This window comes from Nycticebus coucang, chromosome 2 (genome assembly GCF_027406575.1).
Source record: "Nycticebus coucang isolate mNycCou1 chromosome 2, mNycCou1.pri, whole genome shotgun sequence".
In the NCBI taxonomy this organism is placed as follows: domain Eukaryota; kingdom Metazoa; phylum Chordata; class Mammalia; order Primates; family Lorisidae; genus Nycticebus; species Nycticebus coucang.
The window spans coordinates 158,779,020-158,805,200 of NC_069781.1; positions in this window are offsets into that span (position 1 = coordinate 158,779,020).

Genomic DNA, 26,181 nt, shown 5'->3' on the forward strand with positions numbered 1-26,181 from the left:
TTGTAGAAACCAAACACGATTTGAGTATTGCAATTTTAACACAGTTTTTTCCTTTCTTAAAATATTCATACATTTTTTGGTGCCCTCTGTATATTGGCTTGGATTTGCAATGTACAATCTCCTCAAAATGTTCTTTCTTACAACAGAGAGAAGAAAGTCCTTTTTGTCAAAGGCAACTTGCCTTGAGTAGTCTCATAATACTACAAAGATCCATGCCAAAACTAGACTTGAAGGCGTATCACCTTCCACAAACTATGCCATATCGGTATAGGAGATAGCCTTTAAGCTACTTAGTACCTAACAGGCCTTCTTCACTGGCAACTTAATATCCTTAAGGTTACCTAACATCAGGCTGTATTAAAAATCAACATAGGGCGGTGCCTGTGGCTCAGTCGGTAGGGTGCCGGCCCCATGTACCAAGGGTGGTGGGTTCAAACCCGGCCCTGGCTGAACTGCAACAACAAAAAAAATAGCCGGGTGTTGTGGCGGGCACCTGTAATCCCCGCTACTTGGGAGGCTGAGGCAAGAGAATCGCTTAAGCCCAAGAGTTGGAGGTTGCTGTGAGCTATGCGATGCCATGGCACTCTACCTAGGGCCATAAAGTGAAACTCTGTCTCTACAAAAAAAAGAATCAACATATATCCATGAAGATCATATATGTGATAATATATATGTATAAACTGAATTTTTTCCCATAATTCTCTTTTACTTAAATTACATTCTCATTCTTTCTAAAAGACTCTAGGACTTACTTTTAATACTATTCTATTTCCTATTTGTGGGTGCTTCTAATAAAGTAAATAGTCCCAGGATCCTTCCAGTAAGAGGATTAAAAGCCCAGATAGTCTAATTACTTTGCACATGGGAATTCAGTGATGTCTGTCAGGTGTTGAGTTGGGATGACATGTTGGGAAACAGAAGATTTTTATTTGTGTGTTTTCCTCTAAACCATGATATCTTTAGATGCCTGAATGCAAATCCTATGAAGGCAGGAATTTTGTCTATTCCTTTCATGGTTGTATTTTTATGCCATAGAAAAGTCTATAGCATATAGTAAGTACTCAAATATTTGTTAAAAGTATACAAACTTCACAATACAAGTCAAAATATAAATGCAAATGTTCAGATCAGCATAACAGCATATTGAAGCAGTATGTTTGGAAAATAAAATAACCCAAAGGATAAGTAATTTTTTTTAACATTTGCCTCAAAGTTAAATGCATTTTTTTCTGGATATATTATTTATATATTTTATATATGTTTTATACAACTTGCACAATTATTAAAATATTATAACTTCTGTGAACCTTTTCAAAAGGAATATATTCTATAGTGGAATGTGGAGGCAATTTATAATTCTGTAGTTTTTATTTGGAAGAAAATTTAAAAGACCCATTAATTTCATAGATAACAAGTTTTATAAATACCTTTAAAAGCACTTGGAGGATTATGACAAAAACTAAAGGAAGATGGTTTGCCAGGGAATTTGAAAGGTTTGGGGACATATATCTCTATCATTATGCCAGAAAAAAAATTAACCTTCACCTGATGAAGGTGAAGGTTAAAATTTTAACCTACGTCTGACATGCAGGGTTAAAATTAAACTTCCAAATAACAACCAGAGAAAGAGTTTTTAAAATTAAATGCTTATATCTGGATGACAGACTGGGAAGAGGCAGAAAATTCTATGGTTTATAATGTCCTTCATCTGATCTCTTTTTAATACTTTTTATACAATGCATGTATATTGCATTGATCAAATGTTTGTCAAATGCTCAAAAGAAGACTACAGAATAAATTAATTCAACTGTCAATGAATTCTTCATGTAAACTAAAGTTTTCTGTCAGTTTGAATAGTACAAATTGTTTCTCATTAGTGATCATTGAGAATCTAACCCTAAAACCTGAGAGAGCCAATTCTGGGCCTTTTAGATTCACCTATGATGTTATCTTGTAATATTTATCTTCATTTATCTTCATTTATTTATTTTATAAAATAATAAATTTTATTCTTTGATGTAGTGCTATGTTTCATCCAGCCCAGTAGGCTTCAGCAGTATCCACATTAACCCGCAGTGGAAGAGAAATGGTTCCAGATCTCCAAGAACTAGTGAACGATAATAGTCATCGTTATCTAAAGAGGTTTTACTTGTGATACTTCCAAGAATAGACAAATCTTGGTCTATTGCCACTTTTTCTAAGACATTATTTAAGTTGGTGCTTTCCAATAATCCATCCCTTCCAATATATCTATGTACCTTTGTGGTGCTTTGTAACCTAAAAGATGAATTCTCTGGTAAACAGTGTTATGGTCCTTAGGAGAATTCCACACTGAGAATCTGAGGAGATATCATGCCTGAAAAATATGCTACTGTACAAAAGATAATTTGCCTATGTCACTAAGGTTACTAACTGTAGGGAAATTATTCTTGAGTATCTGGGTGACTCCAATAATCACATAATCTCACAAAAACAGAGAACAGGAAGGCAGAAGGAGAAGCCAGAGAGATTCAAAGAGTGAGGAAACTGTGATGCTCTATTAAGTCAAAAAATGAGAAGGATTTGGAGATTGGTGGGGGCCCAGGAATCCGAGTCCAACAAACTCAGGGAATTGAAATCTGTCAATAACCCAAATAAGCTTGAAATTAAATCCTTCCCTAAGAGCCTCCAAACAAGTACCTCTTTGGCAGACACTTTAATTTTGGCCCTGTTAGATTTGAAACAGAGAAACCAGCTAACCCATACTGTGCTTGGATTTTTGACCTATGGAAATTGTGAAGTAATAAATCTGTGCTGTCTAAATTAAATAATTTGTGATAATGTTATGATAGCAGTAGGAAACTGACACAGATTCTACGATTGCCACGTAACCTACAGAAAAAGTGAGACTAGGAGAAATTAAATATGTTACACACAAATCTGGCTTGCAATGTTAGTCCAGTTCCATGGATTATACTCTGGTCTCCTGACACTCACATTTGTATTCTTATATTCACAGCAATGGTTCTCAAACTTTAGCATGAAGCAGAATCATCCAGAAAACTTTTTAAATATGCCATGTTCTAGTTCTTATCCCCAGAGTTTCTGATTTGGTTAAGTCTTGAGTGCAGCTAAAGAATGTGCATCTTTAATATGTTCCCCGATGATGTTGCCACTACGTCTCTGGAGATCTCACTTAGAGAACCTCTCATTTATAGGATGCTATCATTCCTCTTTATTCTTAATCTTCTCTGGAAAGGGCTTATTATCTAAAGTTTAGAGTTGCAGTAGTGGTTATTTAGGGCACATAAAGGTATTATGTTGTCCTGCACTCATTTTTTCATCTGTGCTTGAGAAATGGAAGCAAGGGCTGTGCAGCATCTTCCTAAACTGCTTTTGAAAGTCCAATGAAAATCCTTTAGTTCTATCTTGTGACAAAAATGTTAACCGCACACCCACTTCTATTAGATTTCACTCAAACTCAGCAAGCAAAGATTTTCTGTTCCTCTTGTCTGGTATTTTTACACTTTTAGCACATATCGAGTCCCTATTGTCAAGAACTTAGGAATTAAAAAGTCAATGGACAAACAACAGAAAATCTATGTTTCAGAGAGTGCTCCAGGAAAAGTAGTTCAAAGAAGGTAGCCATGTCCTTTAGAATAATGGAAATAAAGAAATTGTTTCATGCAAGAAGAAGAAAAATGTAGTTGTAGTTAGATATTTCTTAAGACAAGCAGAAACAATCTTTCCACCTTTCAATGTAAGGAAGGTAAAGCAAATGATGCTTTATAGTTCATCAAGAAACTATACTTTCCTATTCTCTTTTTCCCTATTGCCTCTTACTTTCCTATATCCTTTTTACATTAAACGAATTTTCAGTTAACAAATATAATGAGGTATAGTTTATCATAAAGTTCACTAATTTTAAATGTCTAACTTTAAACATTTTGTCATTTTTACTGAGTTGCTAATCATCAACACAATCCAGTTTTAGATTTTAATCATCCCAACAATATTCTTTGTGCTGGTTTATATAGTTAGTCCTCATTCCTCAGCCCCAGTCTCTAAATAACCACTAATTTACTTTCAGTCTTTATAGATTCCTTTTCTGGACATTTCATATAAATGGATTTATATAACACATGTTCTTTTGCATCTGACTTCTTTCACATAACACAATGTTTTCAAGGTTCACTCCATTGCAGCATCAGTACTGGTAATTCATTCCTTTTTAATGCTGATGAGTATTCCCAATTGATTTATTCTAAATTATAATATTGGAAATGTGTAACAGGAATAGCTCCTTCCAAACAGTTTCATTTCTGGATTATTGTTTTTTTTAATTTTTTTCCACCAAAATCAGAGGTGGGGGAGGGGCGCAGGGACAAGTTTGACTCACATTACTTATGTGCTTCCCAAACAGTATCTGGAGAGGGGAAGATAGCTTGAGGTTGGGAGTTCCAGGCCAGCCTGAGCAAGAGCACGACGCCAGTATCTAAAAAAAAAAAATAGCAAAATTAGCCAAGTGTGGTAGGAGGCACCTGTACAGTCCCAGTTACTGAGGAGGCTGAGGCCTCAGGGATGGCTTTAGTGAGGAGTTTGAGGTTGCTGTGAGTTGTGATGAGGTTGCTACAGTCCAGCGCACTGACAGACTGAGTACCTGTCTCCAAACAAGCAAAGCAAAATAGAGAGAGAGAATATGAATGAGTGGCTTTCTCATATTCCATCCTGGGGAGTTGGTAGTTGTGGAATTTCCTTTATACATATAGAAGGATTGGACTCAAGAATTAGCAGACAATAGGAAATCCCTGAGAATTTACCCAGTACTACGCTGCTAAAATGGTTGGGTATAGGTCGAAGCCAGACGGTCAGCGGCTGCTACGTTCTGCTTCTCTCACAGGCAGCCAGACCTGCAGCCGCGGGGCCGCCGCACATGCGCAGTGCGGAGGCTGCGGCGTGCCACCGGCGTGACACCTTCTGACCGGCTCCTCAGCCCTGAGGGCGGCTCTGGTGCGTATTTCCCGCCTTGTGACAGACCCACATACTCGTGGGGAGGGCTCCGAGACACCCCCGAGCTGGGAAATGGTGAATGTGACGGGCCAGGTGTTCCTAGAGAAAGGTAATTATAAACCGCTATGGCCTCCGGACTGGGCCGTCTCCCGTCAGCTCGGGAGTCTGTGGACCCCAGTCCACCGCTGGTTCGGCTCCGGGGTCTTCCGTCTCCTCACTAGGGGCTGCAACAGTCGCTGGGACCTCGGGCGTCTTGGTCTTGTCCTACCTGCACGGGGGGACCTCAGCCCGTCCCCCTTCGCCTACAGCCTCGCTTCCCACGGATTGTCCCTACTTGGCCTGTAGGGTTCGGGAGTCTGAGAATCCATGTGTGTCACAATTGTGAGGGGAATTCAGGGAGTTTGCTCACTTGAGAACTGAAGCCTGCGAGGGAGCATTTCTTTGCTGCCAAGGGAGAGGATGGAGTGTGTGGGGTCCCCACAGGTTCTTTAGGTGACTTCTCAGACACCCCCACCTCCCTCACCGGGGACTAATGCCCTCTTTGGGTCACAGCTCTCAGGCTTGGGCATGTGTTTGACCTTCCGTGTTGAGTTTTCTTTTTGTGTCGCGGGAGCAAGCATTTTATCTGAACTGATTAGAACATTTATTTCTTCCCGTAGGATTCCTTGATCAAATGTTGCCACCCTTAATTCAACTTTCCCTTAGCACTTGGTAATTTTATTGCCTTGTGTCAATGTGTACAATTTTTAATTTCTTGGGGGAAAATGTGACTTGCCTGCAAGATGTTGGTAAAACAAGGAAGTCACGGAACAGAGTTTTTGTTCTTTTTAAGAAACAATATCTCAAGATGTGAGGCTGACGTATTTCAGTTCTCACATTTTTACTACATCATCATTTGCGTGTGCAAAAATTCCTAGAAATGTTTAAAATTTTAAGGGCTATTCTATTCAAAGTAGACAATTGAATTCCTATTTTGACTAATAGCAGGAAAGTTAGTAAAAGCACATGTTTATCCTTGAAAGTCCTAATACACTTACTTACAGGGTTGATACTCAAGCCCCAGAGTGTTATGGTGTGCTATTTCCTGAAAAACCCTTCAGTGTTAGATACAGTGGAAGGACAAAGGAAGTTCCCCTTTGTGATTTTAATTAGAAAGAAATCTGGCAATGTTTATGTTTTACTTTTGCATTTCCATAATTTAGGATCTGAAAGATTAGTCCTAGTATAGTTTTCTGTGCAGATAAGTTAACTTTTTAAAAAAGTTAAAGACTATTGGAAGAAAAGAAAAGGGTGGAGAGAGGTAGATCTTTATCCTATGGAATTAGAAGTGCGGAGTTCTAGTATGTTGCTTTTGAAGTCCCACAGTGTTCATCCTTCTTCACTTAAGTCTTTCTCCTACATTTAAAACCCACAGGGCTGTCCATTGCTACTGTATATAGCCACAAATCCTTCAGTTGGTTTACAGGTCCTTCAGTTGGTTTACAGGTTTCTTCATGAAATAGCTTAAGTCTGATTTCCAGACTCATTTGTCTCTTTTCACTTTAGTCTCTTTGCTTTTGCTGTTGTGGAATTCTTTGAAATTAGGAATTTTCCTTTCTTATTGCTCAGTGCACTTTCACTTATTTATTTAAAAACTACACCTGGTATCAATCTCAATATTTTGGTTGTGATATTACAATATAGTTTTACAAAGTTTTACTGTTGGGGATAACTGGGAAAAATGTATACAAAAGTTGGATTGCCTGAGCTCACGGGTTTGAGACCAGCCTGAGCAAGAGCAACACTCTGTCTCTAAAAATAGCTGGGTGTTGTGGATCAGCTGTAATAGCAGCTACTTGGGAGGCTGAGGGAATTTCCGAGAATCATTGCTTAAGCCCAGGAGTTTGAGGTTGCTCTGAGTTAAGATACCACGTCACTCTATCAAGGGTGACAAAGTGAGACTCTGTCTCAGAAAAAAAAAAAAAAAAACAAGAAGAAGAAGAAGAAGAAAGAAAAGAAAAGTAAAACAAAAGCAAAACTCTGCAGTCCTCTCCATGTAAACACCCCACATCAGGGACTGCATGGCTCTTGCTCATTGCAGAGATGAGCAAACTAACTTTCTGAGTTTGGCCCAGTACCTAAGAAAAGTTTAACCAGAATTTAAATTACATTAATGTACACAGCTATGATTTAATAAAAAAAATTAAGAATAAAATTTGAATTAAAATAAATCTATAAATCCTGCATTCAAGGGCTCATAGCTAATTAGTGCCAGAGATAATTCAACTGAGATCTGATTCCAGAAACTTGGTCTTTTACCATAACTCCTTTTCTTAGATTTCTGATTTTTAAAATTCATTCATTCCTTCATTTATTCACAAATATGTGCCAGATTCTCTAATAGGCCTTGGATGTAATGGTATACACACAGGTCCCTGCTCTGTGTGTGGACTTTTAGTCTCAATGGAGAGCTACATCAATCACATTATGTGCTGTTTAGACAATGGTACAAACTGAAATGAGTGCAGTGAGACCGAGAGAGAGGCCAGAGTCAATGAAAGCAAATAGCAAAGGAAATTACCCAGACTAAGAAGTGAGGATTAGATTCCTGGAAAGTGAGACAAGTTGGATCTGAATACAGAGTATGATTTAATATTCCAGCAAGACAGAGGGAATAGCGTGTGCGAGGGCATTCTCGTAGGAAGAAACAAAGTTCATCCAAGACACTGAAAGAAAACCATTGGGGTGGCCACACAGTTATGAAAGGGGAGATGACTGCCAGGAGCTCTCTTGATTAAGGATTTTGATTGTTAGACTGAGAGCTATGAAGCAGTGACTCTTTAAAAACAAAGATGAAGAATACATGCCGAATGATTCTGACATTATGTCATTCTGCAATAGGCAAAACTAAATTATAAAGATAGTAACAGGGCCAGGCATGGTGGCTCAAATCTGTAATCCTTGCACTCTGTGAGGCTGGGGCAGGAGATCCATCCCTTTAGCTCAGAAGTTTGAGACTAACCAGAGCAAGAGTGAGATCCCATTTCTACTAACATTAAATTAAAAAAAAAAACTAGCCAGGCATTGTGGTGGGCACTTATAGTCTCAGCTACTCAGGAGGCTAAGGTGAGAGGATTGCTTGAACTCAAGAGTTTGAGGTTGCTGTGGGCTATGATGCTATGGTACTCTAGACTCAGGGTGACAAAGTGAGCGCTGTCTCAAAAACAAAACAAAACAAACAAACAAAAAAAAGAAAATTAACACATCAGAGTTGTTAGGGGTTGAAGAGATGAATAGGAAGAACACAAAAGATTCTTACAGCCTAGAAATTACTCTGTGTAATATTATAGTGGTGGATACCAGTCATCATACACTTGTCAAGACACACAGCACATACAACACTAAGAGTGAACCCTCAGGTAAATGGTAGACTTTTGGTAAAGACATGGGGAGTGTTTGGCATAATTAGTTTTATATTTATAGGGATTCATTGTGACTTACATAGAGAATGTGTTGAGATAGGAGAGTAAAGAGTGAACAGCAGGAACTTATTTATAGGCGAGGTGAGAGATAACCATGGCTTTGGTGGACTGTTGTTCTCAACCATGGACTCTGGCTATATTCAGAGGGTCTCAATAACTGAATTATCTCAAAGTCACTTTGGTGGGAGATGTTTTCTTGTCACAGCTTTCCTTGGAAAGAGATTTCTTATAAGTCTCATCCTGTCCCAACATTGCCTCCTAGATCTTTCGTAGTAACATCAAATGCTATATATTAGGAAAGCATGGCTTCTGGAACCAGAAAAACCTAAATTCAAATGACACCTCCACCTCTAACTAGCTTTGTGGCAGAGGCTAGTTACTTAACTTCTCTGGACCTCAGAATTTTTGGCAATATTAAACTCTTAAGTCATGACTTTACTGGAATCCTAAATCAAGATTAAATAAAACTGTTTACAGTATAGTATCTGGTATCTGGTTTCTCAAAGTCACTTACCCTATGTTGATTCAACATTAAAATCATGAAAACAGTTGGTAAATCAGGTATACAGTATAATTCTAATTTTGCCTGTACTCTTTCCAAGATCTTTTGGTATTGCTTAGAAAAAATATTGAAGGTGAATAAATATTTATTGATATTACAGGACAGAATTTTAAAACTAAGTATGCAGTTTTCAAGTAGAGAAACAATACATTTCAAAATGTCCATTTTAATCCATATCAAGAGACTCTTAATAGATGTTTTACAAGAGGTAATGTGCAAGAAAATCTTATTGTAAGTATCGCCATCATAACAATTAGATCTGAGGATTCAGTTCATGTCTCTAATTATAAATGAAAGCCACACATTAAACAAAGAGACTGTGGAGTTCACACTTCCTTAATTATGGATGCAATGGTATGCTAGGTTTGACCATGCTGGTTTCATTTTCATTACTATGTGCTGACATTCTTCCGTAACCTCACTGTAGGTAAGTTTTCTTCCCAGTCATGTACTTCGTGACAGGTTAGCAGCAATTCCAACTTCATGCTCCATTTTCTCTGTCTACTGAGGCAATTTGCTATCCATGCACTTTGTTACTTCCTCTGCTTTGTGGCTCCGACCCATAAGGTGTATCATGATGGGAACTGCACTTTGAATACCAATGCTTCAATTGTTCTCCTGGCTGAGTACTATCCATGCCACTTTCAGAGAAAGATTTTAACATACAGGTCATCCTCTTACATTAAATACCTGGTCAAGACTGTGGGTAAGTTGTTTAAAAAGAAAATTGTATTTCCTTGTACTTCCCAGGCTTTTGGCATTTTACCATCATCATACTCAAAGTCCTCTGTGATGTTGCTTCTGCTCACCTCTCAAAGCTCATCTGCTACTGCAGCCTTGTTATTTATGATGGAGAATATTACACAGTATGACATGCCTTAAATTCTTTATGCCATTTTGTATGTCTTTTCCCTTTGCAGAGGTCTTTTTCTCTGCCTGTAAGAATCAGCTTTTTCCCTAGTCTCTATTTGCTTAAACAGTTGCTCCCCTTCCAAGATTTCATTTGAGCATCACCTCCATTGGGTGGCCTTCATGATTCTTTTCTTTCTACCTCTTCACTCTCATGTGTATCAGAGTTCCTTTTATATTCCTACAATTCTTTTATAGAATGCACTATATTTAATTGAAGCTATTGGTTTATAAATCTCTCTCACTCTACCTGTCTTAATTCATGCCTATATCTCCAACACCTCTGCACTTGGAGAATAGTCAAGATATTAAACCCTTATTGAAGTAGTTAATGTGTTAGAAGAAACCAAGAGAAACAATGTCACTACTCATTTTTATTTTTCCCTGTTGCAGGTACCATGTTATGTGTTGAGTACACAAAATAGCCTAATATAAGTCTTGCCTGGAGATACTTAAAATCTAGTGGAAGAGAGATGTAAAAATTGACCATAATTTTTTAGCATAGGTAAGTAGAAGCTACCACCAGGGCCCAGAGAAAGACATCTAAATTAGATTAATGCCAGCCATGGTGGCTCATGCTTGTAATTTCCTAGCACTCTGGGAAGCAGAGGTAGGTGGATTGCCTGAGCTCAGGAGTTTGAGACCAGCCTGAGCAGAGTAAGACTCTGTCTCTGCTAAAAATAGAAAAAGTATACTGTAGTTCCTGCTACTTGGGAGGCTGAGGCCACTTGAATGAAAGAGTTTGAGGTTGCTGTGAGCTACAGTGATGCCACAGCACTCTACCCAGCACTCTACCCAGGGCAACAGAGTAAATAAATCTAAATAAATACCAATTTCAATAAATAAGTAAATTAATAAATAAGATTATTGCTGGATCAAGGAAGCCATCCTAGAAAGAGAGAAATAAGCTTTGAGTTCTTATTACTATTATATTAATTACATTTAAATAACATTTAATGATTATTATTCTTTACTGACTTACTGCAAAGTTGTCTCTCCTTATAATTAAAGAAATTGAGCAGAGAAAGAGGACACAAACATACACACATACATTAAATATATACACATATACAAGTGAGAGGATAGTCTTGGAGGTGAAGGAGCATGTTGTATTTGGTGGAACTGTGAATAGTTTAGTGTTGCTGGAGAGCACAGATCACATAGGAAGTAAAAGAAGAAGTGGGCGGCACCTGTGGCTCAAGGAGTAGGGCGCCGGTCCCATATGCTGGAGGTGGCAGGTTCAAACCCAGCCCTGGCCAAAAAACACACACACACACAAAAGGAAGTAAAAGAAGAGAAAACAATTCTAGTGTACTTCCAGTTCCTCCCCTTCCCAATCTCTCTTTCCTAGAGGTAGCCTTGCATTCTAACGGCATAGCAAAATGTAGTGGGCAGCAATGAAGAAAATAACTATTGGTTTTCTTGTTTAGAAAGTATTGGAGAATGACAAAGTACCTGGACTCTTCATCTTCCTCCTTTGCTGAGGCTAAAAGGAGAGAATAAATAACAGTTGAGAGAAAAGATCAATGAAGGCCTTGCCTGCAATAACAGATAGAAAGTACCTGGTAAAGGGAAACCATAAATGATATAGAACCTCATTCTTCATCCTTTGAACTGAAGGGCTCCTCTGACCAGAGCATTAAAGATCAACAGTAGCTCTTCCCTTGAGCATATGTGTTTGCTTTACTTATCTTAGTGCCCAGCTATCCAGGGTGGCATTGAAAACCTGCCTGCTAATACAGTGGAGGCTTTCCCTGATGGCTAATCCATAAACTTCGCAGAAGTTACATTTATCTATCAAGACTCATGCAGTTGGTATTATACACAGTAGGGCATTTACTCTTTCCTTCTTCCATTAATAATAACATCTAATATAGTGAGTTGGCAGAGACCAAGTTGTTCACGACACCCATCCAATTGTTTTCCTACCTTTCACTAGTGATGGATGGAAGTGATTGAGTTTTTCATCCTGAGCTGCCGAGCTCCTTTATTTAGATTGTGTTGTGAGATGACAGGGCTCCTGCCAGAGCTGTTTCTTGAACATGATGAAGTGAAGTGGTTTCAAACTGGGTTCAGGAGTGCCTTAGGAACTTGACAGGGCCCTCTGGAGTCCATCCTGGAGAAGGAGTTGAGTGAATCCGTGATTAGCACCAGAGAACTTGCAAAGTTTAAGTTTATAATCCTACATACACTTCTTTTTTTAAAAAAACAGAGAATGATTTCATCAAATGAAAAAGCAAAAAATCTACCAGAACATGAACACACATGGCTTTAGAGATTGAGGACCTTGGTCAAAATTTGTACAATCACTAATAGAATTGATACTGGATAGAAATTGCTTTTCTTTCTCTGAACTTTATTAGTTTTATGTATAAATGGGCATGAAGATGAAAAATCCCTTGTTGATTTCATGGGAGTTTTAGGATAGTCAAATGAGAACCCATTAGTAGAAGCATTCTGTTAAATGTGGAATGCTGATGGGCTGCTAGTAAAAATATTTACCAGTTTGGAATCTTCTTTTTGGTATGAAAGGGTTATCTTAGTTGATCTCTTTTTATTGACCTGGCCATCCTATGAGATGGGAATTTAAGGACAGTTTACTTGGCTTTGTCTTGATTTTCTTATTTGTAACTCATCACAGAGTATATGGAAGAATACAAAGATAAAGATTTACGTGTAAATGATTTATTAAAGGAATTAATCCCAGAAGAAATCAGTAAGAGACTAGATGAAACAGGAAAGAGAAGGGAGGGAGCTAAGTATAGGGGTATGATTTTAGGCGAAGTCCTGAAAAGAATAGCTCCCTCCTACAGACATAAATTAAACTTCAGAGTTGTCCTGAGGTAAGGAAGCTGATATTTTCATATTTCTATTTCCATCAGTCTTTAGTTAAGAGTACCTTTTCTGCCTACACATTTCTGTTTCAGAGGTGGCAACTATTTGTCGAATGGCTGTATTAAAAAATATTTATTGGGCATTGTCTATGCTGCAGATACTTTTTTGGATCCTAGAAGAGAGGTAAAGTTGTGAAAAGAACAGACTTCCTTAAGCCAGAGAGAATCAAGCAATAAATAGACACATATTTGTTTTCAGGAAATGATAAGTGCTATGAATATAAAAGAGGGTAAGAAGAGAGAAAGATACAAGTGGTAGGGAGAGGTTATATTTAAGATACCTCAGCTGCCCCTTGTCTTGCCCAGGCTTATGACAGATATTCATACCTTCTTTTCCACTAATCCAGGCTGAAGCCTCAGAATCTTATGCAACAAATAGTCTCACTGTCAGGGCTCTTATAAGATTAGCCTTGCAATGAGTGCTGTGTTAGACAAAATGGCATATGAATGGTTTATTTTTATTTTTCTTTTCAAAAGACTATATATATATATTTTTTTTCTCTAGTATTAGTCAGGATAAGTCCTGATCCTATTTTACCCCTTTTCTATTCCCAAACGTTCCCCTTTTCTGTTCTATGCAGAACATGAGCTTAACCTTGAATGCTATAAGGATCCTGCGTCAAATAAAACAGAGAGACAGAGAGGCTACAGGGGTGGAGGAAGGGAGAAATGAAATGCTTGCCTCGGGCAGCAACTCCCACAGCAGCTGAACTCCTTTATGTCCCCAGATGGCCCTAAGCTGACCGTTGGTGATTCCAGTCATCGCCAATGGTCCCAAGCCTCAGGTTTTGACAACACCACTTCTTCCTTTGTATCTCTAGCCTAGGGTAGATGGCAGTGGGTTCTCATTTTTTAATGTTGGCTTATCTTTCCCATTATCTAAAGAATGAATTCCCTGCATTCGGCCTCCTATTTTGTCCTGATCTAATCCTTAACCATGGTGGCCAACCTCCTAATGCCTGCCAGATAAGCCTCATCTCCTTGCATGGTCACCTCCTATGCTGAAAGACATCTGGCCTGCAAGGCCCAGAGAAGTAATGGGGTATGATTGCTGAGACTAGATTGAAATAGTAATTGTGGTTTCTACCCTTCTCTCTCTAAGGATGGTTGTCTGTGCAAAAGATAATTGCACAGAAGGTGCATATCATCACCTTCATAAGGACACTCAAGCAGCCTGTGGAAAGACCCAGGTGGGAAGAATCTGAAGCCACCTACTAAAAACCAGCACCAACCTGGTGTGATAGTTCACTGCTAATAGTCACAGCTACATGGGAGTCTGAGACAGGAGGATCCCTTGAGGCCAGAAGTTTAAGACCAGCCTTGGTAACAGAAACTCCATTTCTAAAAAAAAAAAAGAAATTTCTTACCTTAAGCTCAACAATTTTCATTTTTGTTATAATTGCCTTTCTCTTTCTTCCCCTCCCTCCCTTCCTTTATTTCTTTTTTCTTTTTTTCTTTCTTTCTGTGTCTTTCTTTTTTTTCTCTTTCCTCTCTCTTGTTCTTCCTCCCTCCCTCCCTTTCTTTCTTCCTCCTTTCCCTAAGTTTTTCTTTCCCTTCCTTTCTCCCTTCTCTCTCCCTATCTTCCTCTCACTTCCTGTTTCCCCATTCTCATTTCTTTCTTTCTTAATCTCTCCTCTCCTCTTCTCTTCTCTGTTTTCCCCTCCCCTCCCCTCCGCTCCCCTCTCCTCCTCTCTCCCCTCTCCTCCTCTTCTCTTCCCTTTTCTCTTCAACAGAGTCTTACTCTGCTGCCCTGGCTGTCATGGCAGCATAGCTCACAACAACTTCAAACTCCTTAGTTCAAGAGATTCTCCTGCCTCAACCTCCCAAGTAGCTAGGACTATAGTTACTCACCATGATTCCTGGTTGATTTTTCTATTTTTTAGTAGTGATGAGGTCTTGCTCTTGCTTAGGCTTTTCTCAAACTCCTGAGCTCAAGGGATCCTCCTGTCTTGCCCTCTGAGAATTAGATTATAGGCCTTTCCAGATTATAGACCTTCTTTCTTATTTTTTTTTTCCTTTTCTACACAAACAATTGATTATTTCATAAGTCTGCAAAGTACCTGACAAAAAGCAAAACTCTTAAACATATGCCCTAATTGAGAAGGCAAAATTAACCTTTAAACTATTGGTGAATATAAGACTAGAGGATATTAGCAGTAAAATAGAGGCCAGAGTCAGCCAGATGAAGGTCTGAACCCTGCCACCTCTGCTTACTAGTTGTGTGATTTTGACTAAATTATCTAAACTTGGAGTTAATAGTCATGCCTATACAAGGGTTGTTTAGCAGATTAAATTATATAATCCATTCAAAAGTCATACTAATGAGGTGTAAAATAGCTGGTAATAGCTAACATTTATGAAGTCTTCCTAGTAATATGACAGTGGTATGCATAGTTATTATTCTTTTATTTTAGAGAAGTTTTTGAAACAACCAGGAAACTCTCCCTGAGTAATAAAACTAAGGACTAAAACTGGAGCAACAAAGCAGTGGGTTCATTACAATAACAGCATGGCTTTCCTGAAACTCTAGGCAGGGAACCTTAAATTGTGCTCAGTGCTAACTGCATATATTACTGGAATTACATTACAATTAGGTTGCCACTGTAGCTAATGTCTGTGGTCACTGTGATGGGTTCTGACTCAGTTCCAGCTCTTGACTGATTTCCATGATGGCCTACACTATCTCAGTGGAATAGGGAAACCACACTTTAGGGAATTAGAAAGTGTGTGAGACTGCCAGAAATTAAACTGCCAGGTGATTGCAACATTTGCTTCTTAAAAAGATTATTTAACTGGGGTTTTTACCCGAGACTGCCTTTCAAGAAAAAGTTGTTACAATTAGGATACAGAAATATTTATACCATCAGGTATAAATCTACTTCATTGGGAATAAACAGAAACCAACCCTTTGTATAAGAAGAAAGCATAGGGTATCTGTTCTGATAAAGAAGCTATACAATGGGACACAGTTTCGTACTATTGAAATAAAGTACATTATTAAAATGAAGTCTGAATTAACTACCTTGTCCCAAGGATAGATTGTATGGCAGTTCATTTAACACTGGTCTAAAGTGATTTTCTTTAAATGCTGATTAGATTAAAAATCAAATATTTGAGCCAAGGCTTTCCTTGATATGATCCGTACCTAACTTTAAAGGCTTCCCTCCCATTACATCAATTCTTACCTCCTGTTCTTCAATGAAACAAAACAATTTGCCAGTGTATTCTGAATTTAACTTCCTGCATGCTTGCCCTTGTTTGTTGTTGTTCCTCCTGTATCCAGCATCTGCTGTCAGCCCCCGCCCCAACATTTTTAACTGAAGTTGTATCTATCAGACAAAAAAGTCAGCTGCTTTTAGTTTCTTTTCCCAACACTTCCTCTTTGCCTGATCTTTTAATGATGGAATCCCTCAGGGCTTAATTTTAGCTCTTCTAATTCTTCCAGAATTGTAAGAAAATAACTGTTTGTTATTCTAAGCCACCCAGTTTGTGGTACTTTCCTACAGCAGCCCTAAGAAACTAATACACTGCCTGGATCAGTTATGCTCACACATTCTTTTCATATGCTATGCAGAGTATTCATCTCTGGAACTTCAGTACTTAGCAACATTGGAACTTCATATGTACTTAATAATAAAATGTGGATATATTGATTATTTATAGACACAGTCTATAAATAGACACTATCAACTGCTCACCTACAAATAAAGGCAAAAATTTAACATCAAGAAGTTACATGGCTCAAAAATCTTACCATTGCGTCTTTATACAAGAAACAATGTATAATTACAGGTTAACTTAAAAAAAAGTGAGGTTTATATTTTTTAAAAAATTACTTTATTTCTCATGAAGGCTTCTCAACATGCAGTGGCCATGTGGATAGGCTGGGAAACACTACTCGAATCATGTTTTTCAGGGAGATACAAAAGGGAGTGGGATTCTATATTATGCAGGGTGGCTATGTTTACATATTTAACAAGCTATCAGAGGAGTCATGGGTATTTATGAAGAGAAAGCACACGTGTGCAATTGTTCTTTGCATGTTCTATCCCATCATGGTTGGGAACTCAATTTTAAGGATTTTTCTAGAGTTCCCTTGGCTGAGACAGGATTCATTCAGTTAGTGGTGGGCTTAGGATTCTATTTTTGGTTTACTTTTATATATAAATGTTTACAGCATCATTATTCACAATTGCCTAAAACTTCAATCAACTAAAATGTCTTTCAGTGTATGAATTTAACAATCTATGGTTCCTCCTTGCAGTAGGATACTACTCAGCAAGAAAGAGTAATGAATTGTTAATATACAACATAGATGGATCTCAAATACATTATGCTAAGTGAAAGAAGTCAGACCTTAAAGTGTTTGAACTATAGGAATTCATTTATGTAACATTCCAGAAAGAGGCAAAGCCATGGGAACAATAACAAGTAAATGTTGCCAGAAGAGCATTTGAACACAAAGGTTCAGCATAATGCAATTCTTTGGATATTGCAATTGTTCTGTATACTGATTATGGTGGTGCTTATGTTAATCTAAGCAAGTGTTCAAACTCAAAGAACTGCATGTACATTTATAAGTTAAACAAAATGGACAGTAACAAGGAAGAGCACCAATTAAACATATGGAGCAAATGATTTTTTAGAAAAGCTGAAAGAAGTCATGCGTACTATGAAGTGGTTGTTCTTCATGAGGGAAAAACTCCAAATATGTCTCAGATTAATGTCTATAATTTTTAAGAACATCAATAAGAACAACATACATCTAAGCTGAAAGCCTGGTATAGGCACATTGTATCATACACTTAAAAGGGAACATTTTGCTAGAATCCTTTAGCATTCTTAAGGCCTTTTTTGTAATAGTTCCTCACCACTAATCTAAAACTGGCCTTCAGCAATAGTGGCCGAAAGCCATTAATTTATGTAGTTAACTGCCCATTCTGTAGCCTAGGTAAAGTGAATGATTGGTTTTAGTCCAAGTACTAATGGACAGGTGTCCCAATATCACAGATTTTTTTTTTTAATTGTCACCCTGCTGTCAAATTCCATGGATCCCTGAGGGAGAATGAGCTACAAAGGCTAAAACACCCTTAGGGACAGTCTTGATTTAACAATTTAAATACATGGTTTTGTCAGCCTTGCTGAATGTTCATAGGCCTCGGGGTAACTACTGGGTGGCTTCCCCAGGCTTTGGGCAGGAATGGAGATGTTGTTTCTTCCTGCCTGCCACCTGTTACGCTAGTAAATGGACTTTAGAACTATTGAACCAAACCTGTTGTATAGCAAACACAGAAATAGCCATTTTGGAACATTTTTCCTTCTTTAATACTCACAATAAATGCACATTTCTGGTGTCAATTTCCCTGTTAAATCCCCCGATATTGTACATTTTTGTCTTTAATTGCCTGAAGCTAACTTAGCTCCTGATTTGTTCTAAAGTGTCATGGGTATTATCTTACACATTGTCTAATGGTCATTTTTCTCTATATCATCTCTCCTTTGGATAGAATGTGATGGATGCAATTAACTGTTTACCACTAACACTAGTGTAGGGAGACTGTATTTTCAAAATTTCTAGGGCAATATTATCTTATTTTTGTCACTGTGACCCAAGATTTAGTCATCAGTTTGGCAGCAAGAGTAATCTAATTTTGTCCCCAAATTGACAAGATTCAGGAGGCTAACTTTAAGTTAAACAACTTAATAAAGGATTGCAGCACAATCCAAAAAATAAAGATAACTTGTAAATATTCAAGTAAAATTAAATTATCTTGTTGGCTTTTTACCTTCGATGGCATTTTTGACATTGCCCCCCCATGATAAAATGCACGTGGAAAAGCAAACTGTCTTCTTATGCAAGGAAAATGTAACATATGTGCCTTTCATTCAAAGGTTACTTATTATGATCACTCAGAACATGAGGGGCAGTACAGATACCTTTAAATATATAAATTGTATTGCTCATTTCCTTAAAAAAAAAAAAATCTGTGCCATGATATATGTGCATTTTTTTGGTTTGGATTTTTACATGGTCTTCTGGTAAGTCTCTTTTGAGACCAACAGACAAAGGACACCCTTGTGAATAAACCAGAATAATCTCCTGAAAAGGATATCTATTCCCACTTCTTGTCACTTGGGGAAAGGCAAATACTTGAGCACAAGGGAGAAAGCTGAGCAGTTGAGAGGAGCTCCTCACTAAGCCTGAACACAAATGAACTTTCTATTTTTTACATGACCCTTCAAAACTTGATTTCTGCTTTGCTGCAGTAGAGACATAAATAACATTGTAAGATACAGCAAGTGAAGCCTATGTCTATTGAACTTCATAAAGAGAAAAATCCAGTTGAATATCTTTTGCTTATTCCACTAACAGTCATTTTTCATTTATTGGAATATTTATTAAGGTCTTAGTTAATGTTTGGTCTTGGTACAGCTGTGCAACAAAAATCAGCAAAAAGGCTGCTGGAGACATCCGGACAAATGATCAAACATGGCCGCATCTCCATCGGGCCATCAGAGTCAAAGCATAATTGTTACAGAAACATCCTGAAACAGGAGGTGAACTTCAAGAAATGATATTCTGGTATACTTTAATATTGTAAAATGTTATTGTCTGGACACAATCTTAAGCTTGATGGCAAAGTTCCTTACGTATCCAATAAATATATTTTATCAACTCACCAGTTTGGTAGTCTAGAGGAGACAAATCCTTTGATTTCAGATTGTTCATATTTTCTTTCTCTACGAGTTTCAGTTACTCTTTTGTTCTGCCTCCTTTAGATTATACATAGGTCACCTTGAGTGAAACCATGGATATTTTAAAACTATTTAGCCTTACTTTTATAGGTAGATTGTAGATCATTCCAACTAATGGCTTATTGCATCCATTTTGTATACATTTTACTTGCTTAATTCTCAAAATACAATTCCTTCTATTCATCCACACAGTTGATGACAGTGACACAGTGATTTGTCTTTGGCAATGTGGCCTCTCCAGGTGGTGTGTATATACACTTGTCGTATTTGTTACACTCAACTGAGGTTTACTAAGCCAAGACTCTAAGGATGTGAAGTACTCTGTTTACATTTCTGCTTAGTGACTAAACTGTGACCTCCTGAAGCATCCAGACCTTGGGCACTCAGGAATGTCAGGATGAACAACACCAGCCTTTCCCTAAATCACCCTGAGGGACTGGTTAAAATGAGACTTCTGAACAATACCCAAATACACTGAATCCCCTCTCCAGGAGAATGACATGAGTATCCATTCTGTTAGCAAGCATTCTAGATGGTTCTTTCTATTGGCAAGTTTGGGAAATTATACCAGCTTAGTACCTTGGTGGTCCCAACAAGTTATAGGCTCAAAATAATAATCTGTGGCCTCAGTTGCCCTACCCCAAGCTTTTGTGTTTCACTGCCAAGTAACCTTCCAGACAAAATTCATGGGGACTGAGGCCCAAAGTCATAATAGTGGGCTATTAATAGAACTGGGTCTCAGAACCCAGGTCTTCTGGACCCCAGCTCAGGGATCTTCCTCCTCAGTGTCCTGGGAGACTCAGAATGGGGCCAGCTGCGTGAGAGACAAGGCAGCACAGAAAGGGCAGAGATCTACTGTCAGGAGTCCAGGTCAAGCAAGGCCAGCCCTGGCCCCTCACACCAGCTTCCTGGGAAATAAAACCTCAGTGAAGTTGCCATGGCTGTGTTCCTACTCACAGACATTGGTGGGAATAGGAAATGACAGGATGTGGGGACAAGGGTGGACTGGGAAGGGACAGTTGGGTAAGATTGGGTGCTCAGGTCATTCAGAATCTCTCACCTGCTCCCTGAGTTTGCTCCTGTTTTTCTCTACAGCAGCTGGCTCCACATCTCATGCCTCTTGTGAGAGAAGGAAGTGCCATTGCATGGCCACTTTAGCTCTCATTTCACTGAAGTCCTGATGCTAACTGTGGCATCGCGGTCTGTGGAATGCCAGCTTTGGAGATGGCAGTGGTGGTGTCTGGCATGAACAGCTGGTGGCTGGAGGCTCCTGCTACTGTGGTGGGACCTAGTGAGGGGAGAACTGGGAAAGGGGGAGTGGGAGGGGGCACGAATACCATATTCCAGGGTATCATTCTGCATATGGATATCATTATTACTTTCTGGGGTTACACTTTTAACACATAAACACACAAAAAAGGAATTAAAAACATTTCTATTTTTGGGAATTAGTACTACTCATGTATAATGTGCATCTGTATTTTTCTCTCAAATTTGGGAATACAAGTGTGCACTATACATGGAAAATCCAGCATATTTATCCTAAGAAAATGGTTTGTTGTTGTTATTTTTTTGCTCCTAGAGACCTTTGATATTTTTAGAGAAAATTTAAAGGACGTGATAAATTAGAGGATACATTGTAAGCATTGAGTTAAGCAATTTTCCCTATGGAAAAACATTTTCAATTTTTTTCTATTGTTGATTTTTAAATGTCTAAATGTAATATTCTTTTACATTCAAACTTCTGTTTTCTTAGAACTAAAAGAAAAACAAAGCCAAAATTACTTTGGTTAAATATAGATTTTCAAATAAAAATACATACAAAAAGTAAGTGCCTATGGGAGAACAAAATAATTCATTTTTTCCTGGTAGTTAAGCCCTCCAGTGTACAAGCTTTGCCTAAGCCCCTAGAGTCTGCCTCTTAAAACAAACAGCCTCTGCTCACCACATGTATGAAGAAATTCTCCTAATGAGAAATAGAAATCAGATAAATAACAACAACAACAAAAGGATTCAGGTGAAACAGGAGCAGAAGAAAAATGTGGCAATGAATATCTTAAGAGAGATAAGAGAAGTTATTAAAGACATGACCTAAAAGGAAAATTTTCTCTAAAAGGAAGACTAAGAAAACAGTTTAAAAAAAGAGTTCTTGGAAATTAAAAATAAAATGAAGAAATATTAATTAAGAAAAGTGTTGAAAGATGAGAATTGAGGTAATATCCCAGGAAGTAAAGCATAAGAGATAAAAAAAAATTTTTTAATGGGCAAATTAGAACTAGCCTAGGAAGATTAATATCCAAAAGATAAAATCCAAAGAATATTTATTTTTTCTCTCTCTAGAATTCTTATAAAAGAACTGAATGTAAGAAAATGTCCGTGAAGTTAGGGTACTTTATTTTCCATGTTAGAAGGACTTACCATTGACCAGCATGATGAATGATAAAATAGTTCTGCAACCAGATGTACCATGATAAAATTTTAAACATATGAGATGTAGACAATCTTTAAAAACTTAGAATGTTCTGTGACTCTTAAGGACATTGAATTTTTCAGAGAAAATCAGAAAGCTAGATAGTCATTGAGCAATATTTTCAAAATGCTGAAGGTGGGGATATTGATTTTAAAACTAGACTTCGATGCCTAGTCAAAGTCTTAATCCAGCAGAAAGGAGAATTCCAGACATTTTTAGATGTGCAGGGTTTCAAACTGATGCCTTTAAGAAGACTGGGTCAGTGCTAGCAGGCCAGATGGGAATGGGGAGGTTAGCATTTGATAAATTCTCCTGTGTACATTTATTTACCTGCTGGAGTTTGGGATAAACTACTAAAAGTTGCAAATCAAATCACAGATTTTAGAAGGAAGTCATTATCTGTTCATTCTGACCAAACCAACATACTGTGATTATTTCACTACTATTATATAAATACTGCTTTTGACTATTTAACTGGTAATTGTAATGTAATTATAATGTGGAGTTCATGTAAGAACATGAAATATTCCTTTTTCATATTAGAAAGTTAATAGTGTCTAAAATTGATAATATGTAAGGTAGCATCAATAACATTTTTAAACATAGAGATAGCTATCAGAAGAAAAAGTTAAAGGAATTTTAAGTCATAGTTGCATTCATGAATGGAGGTGTTATCTAAAAACTATTGGTATACTATTGTATTTTCATAAACTGTTTTCTCTTTCTTTCAATACAATATATGTATATATGCATGTTAATAAATTTGTTTTTTCTCTTGTTAATCTGTTGCTAGTTTATGTCCTATCACCCCTAAAAGGGAAAAACAATTTTTTTTTATTTTTTTCTCCCCGCTCTCATATGCCACTCAATACACTGTGACATAAGATGTGTGCAGGATTTTTGTCACACATCAAGTAGTCCTCCAGTGAACATCAACTGGGTATCCTATAATTTAATTCAGTTCTGGCACTAGCTACCTACGCATAGTGTCAGATCCCATAGGTTGACAACTCAGTCCCAAAACACTGTCCTCTGATTCAGATTTCCAATCATAAGCCCTAGGTTGTAACCCATGACTGACCAGGTAAAATCAGGGTTCCTCTGACCCCCTCCTTGGGTTCAATTAATTTTCTGGGATGGCTCACAGAACTCAAGGATACACCGTATTTTGTTGTGCATAACACACACTTATTTGCCCAAATTTTGAGCCAAAAATAAGGATGCACATTTTACATGAGTACTATTAATTCCATATCTATGTAAATGTTTTTAATTCCTTTATTTATGTTTATGCATCAAATGTGTAACTCTATAAAGCAGTAACAATATCCATATGCAAAGTAATACCCAGGAATACAGTAGCCTCAGCAGACTTGAAAACCCAATTTGCTGTAATAGCTGGCAGGCTCACCAGTCAATTGCAAGCTCTTGGTGTATCAGTAAACAAGCCCTTTAATCCTCTAAGGAGAAAAGAACGTACATGTGGTGGATGCAGTCCACTAGTAATGATTAACCTAAAAAAAAAGCATCCATTGCTCAGGTTGTGATTGGATCCTAAGATTCTGGAATGGTGTCAATAAGAAATGGTTGTGAAATCATTTAAAAAATGTGCCATCAGCAATGCTATGGATGGAACTGAAGATGATGAAATTTACCAGGATGAGGAAAGTGACTTCAGAAGACACTGGTAATGCAGAAGTTGAAGAAGACAATACTTCAATATTGGCAATGATGAAGAGCTCTTGGCCTTCTATGATGTATAAATACTGTAAATCTGCTACCAGTAGATACAATTATTATAGTTGTATCTGTTCTTATGCTTTGTAATTTGTTATGTAAAATTTCTTTTTTTTAACATACCACAATATGTTAAACAATAAATGCTAAAATTCCCTTTCAGTACAAAAAGCAAGTACCTAAACATAAACAAATAAAAATTTGAATGAGAAAGTTAAACAGAAGATTTTTTTTTTTCCTGAAAGTTTGGGCCAAAAATGTCAGTATGCATTCTCCATGGGAGCGTATTCTACATGACCAAATATGATACTTGCTGTAAGAGGTATTACAAAGAATACAGATAAACAGCTAGATGGAAGAGATGCACAGAGCAAAGTATGGGAAAATAGGCTTGCAACCTCCCGGTCTTTTCCGCCTGCTGTTCTCCAGTCACTTCCATGTGTTCAAGAATCCAGAACCTCTTCAAACTCTGTTCTTCTGGATTTTAGGATGGCTTCATTATATAGACATGATTGATTGTATCATTGGCCATTGATAATCAACTTTCAGCCCTTTTCCTCTCTGTGAGGCTAAAGTCCCAAGTTTGCTATAATCCTGCGTTGGTCTTTCTGGTAACCAGCCTCCACCCTGAAGCTATCCATGGGACCCGAGCCACTAGCCATCTTATCAGCATATAAAAGATAGTCATCACTCCAGAGATTCCAAGGGCTTTAGGAATCATGTCAGAAACCAGGGGCAGAAATCAAAATTATATTTCTTATTATATCACAACATCACAGTTACATAAACTGTTAATGTGGATATAAATTATAATTAATAACATTTTATGAAAAGATATACTGTGCCATTTAGATAATTATACACCGGTATTATACATACTAATTAAATACTATATCACATACACCTTTGTAGACATTATCTTTTGTCAGGTCAGTTCTTCTGAAAATAGCTAATTGAATAGTATATTCCCAAAATATAAGGGTTAATATTAAAACTCAGCATTGGAATAAAATGGTCTTTTATCTGGACACATTTTCCAAAGTACCCATTCCTATCAATACGTCCAAGCTGTGTTGTTTCTTCTTTGTTTATTTAAGATGTCACATTTATACCTTGCTTTGGGATTAATGGATGTTTCAATTTTTTGCATCAGCTTTTTGAAAATGAGTCAATCATGCAATATCATAAAGCAAGTTTGCCATAAAATGTCTCTGATGAAAACAAGAACAATTTCACAGTGCAAAATGTCTTTCAAAGCAGAGTCACCCAGAAGCACAGGAATATAGAACTTGAATTTTATGATCCATATCAATATTTTACTGTGGTTACAAATCTAACACAGATGCCAAGATATTTTATGTTGCCAAATGGTTCTTTTATTTTGCAGCACATGTTGTGTGTTCTAGTTAGTAGTGAACACATCTGTTAGAACGTTTTTCTTTCTCTCTTCCTGTATTTTTTTTTTGTTTGTTTGCAATTCTAGTTCCTCCAAAGATACAAACTCATACATCAACCCAATGCGTGTTTTACGACTTATAAACATTGTTAAATGATGCCATTCTAAGCAGTTGTGGGTTAGGAAATGACTGCTTTGGGAAAGGTATTTTTAGTGGTAAAAGTACTTTTCATTAATCTCAATTCTCCAGGTTTAGAATCCAGGCAAAGCAGGAGAACTTCGAAGGGAGCTGGGTTTTAGATTCTCTTGGGAGTATGCAAATTGCGCAAAGGCAGGAATAAACATGTGTTTCATGCCCTGCCATTCAACTGGTTTTCTACTTGCCCTTCTTTACTCCAGTTGGAATCACTTGCCAGCTTGGCAGTTCACTTAAAAGGCACAGGTCCAGGGTGGGGAGAAGTGGGGTAGAGGGTGTGAATGCTTTTTGTGCCAATGAAAACTAGGAGGTGTGTTGTTTTCAAGAGTCTCTGCTAGTCCTCACTTCTCATTCCCTGGCTGCACTAGCCCAGTGATCCCCACAGAGTTGAATCAACATTTTCAGAAGCAGCCCCACTGGAGTGATCAATGAGAGGTGGTGCTTGGAGAGGAACTGAATGATTTAGCACAGTGGGAAAGCAGCAGCAGGAGGTAAAGGACAGACTGACAGAGACTTTGGCTTTTATAGCCTCTGCCACTCTGTGAAGAATGGTGCATAAAGGGGAAGAGTGGAATAGAGCAAGGAACCCTGTGTGTACTGCCAGGTGCCCATCACCTTTCCTTTTTTCACAATTTGGATGTCATTTGCATCCTAAATTTAGGAAATATTGGCACACAATAACTGCGATTGAGTTGAGTAGCAGAAATCCCTCAAGACAAGTGAGAAAAAAAATTAAAAGTTGAGAAAAGTGGTTTGTGTGTGAATGCATGTATGTCTGTGTGGCAGGGAGAAATCTGGTTACAAATGTCAA